The following is a 1,519-nucleotide window of genomic DNA, read 5'->3' as shown; positions in this document are numbered from 1 at the left end:
GGTGATTTTAATAAAGCATGGGGACAGGACCCACGGACAGGAAGAGCTGCACTGGGGTTGTGATGGTTAACTCATTATATACCCTCAAGTTGGGAGGGGGTCAGGGATAGAGTAAGTCTCTAAGGTATTTTGGAAGCAAGGTTTCCAGGCCCTTGAGGGGCTAGCTGTTGCTAGGGAAACATCATTTATTACCATTTAATAAAACTTCAGTCATTAGACCCTTCAGATGTATATCAGGAGAATATAAGCTTGCAGTACTGAGAGGGAAAGCTGGTAAGAGCAGATTAAAAAAAAAAAAAAGGGCCAGCCAGATGTCCAAGGCCAGATACTCCCCTTGCATGCTTTTGGCTTCTGCAATCTTGCTTGCCCCTTATATCAACCAGCAGCCAGGAACCAGAAGCTTGACTGTACTAGTCCCACCCAACCTGGAAGCAGCTATGTATAAAAGATCAGTAAAACCTGAGTCAGATGCTCAGTTTTTGGAGGTGACTCCACTGGGCTGGTACCGCTGCAGAATTAACAGCCTTTTCTGATTCCCCGAATGCGTGTGGCTTGTCTCTTCCTGGGTGCCAAGTATTTGCTGTAACAGTATGATTGCCAGCATATATCTTGGGTCAGTTGAGATAAAGGGAGTAGACTCGCATGATCCTTGAGTTTGGGACAATGTTAAGCCAAGATTCTCTTTTGCCCCTAGCAAAGTGTCGTCATCAAGGCAGCTGAGGTCCTAGAAGAAGGGTCATTCTGCTCGTTTCAAGGACTTATCTATGGGCTGTAGGCAATTAGGGAATTTAATTTTTCATTTGCTTTAGTTTCCCATATTACCACAGCAAGCACTTAAACCCCTTTCCTTTGTTCTTGGGCAGTCAGGAGTGTCTGAGGAATTTCACACATATTCCATCTGGGCCGGGGGTTCTGTTAGCCTGTATTTTGCCCTCATCTTGCCACATGATCCCTCATCACCTTCTGGGTTCTTTGGCTGGTCTAATAATTAAATTGACATAATTGAGATTAAAAGGAGAAAAACAGTGCTCGCTTCGGCAGCACATATACTAAAATTGGAACGATACAGAGAAGATTAGCATGGCCCCTGCGCAAGGATGACACGCAAATTCGTGAAGCATTCCATATTTTTATGTATGACTATATTTGACAACATAAAATCTATATATTTTTCACCACTGGAAAAAAAAAAAAAAAAAAGGAGAAAAACAGGGGCGCCTGAGTGGCCCAGTTGGTTGGGTGTATGACTTCGGCTCAGGTCATGATCTCACAGTTGGTGGGTTTGAGCCCCACATTGGGCTCTGTGCTGATAGCTTGGTGCCTGGAGCCTGTTTCGGGTTTTGTCTCTCCCTCTCTCTGCCCCTCCCCCACTCACATTCTGTCTCTCAAAAATGAATGAATGATTAAAAAAATTTAAAAAAAGAGAAAAACAAATGTAAGTTTAATAATACGTATACCTCCTGTATACATGGGAGATACCAAAGAAAACTGAATAACTCCCTGAAATGACCCAAGCCAC

General features: G+C 43.5%; 1 non-coding gene across 1 annotated transcript; it reads left to right on the top strand.

Moving 5' to 3' along the window:
* Positions 1–1,025: 1,025 nt before the first annotated feature.
* On the top strand, positions 1,026–1,132 carry LOC122478181. The gene has a single exon (XR_006295911.1). It is a non-coding gene; the product is annotated as a U6 spliceosomal RNA (small nuclear RNA).
* Positions 1,133–1,519: the final 387 nt, after the last annotated feature.

This window comes from Prionailurus bengalensis, chromosome X (assembly GCF_016509475.1).
Source record: "Prionailurus bengalensis isolate Pbe53 chromosome X, Fcat_Pben_1.1_paternal_pri, whole genome shotgun sequence".
Lineage (NCBI taxonomy): Eukaryota > Metazoa > Chordata > Mammalia > Carnivora > Felidae > Prionailurus > Prionailurus bengalensis.
The sequence above is the reverse complement of the archived record's forward strand: the minus strand, read 5'-3'. Positions and strand labels throughout refer to the sequence as shown.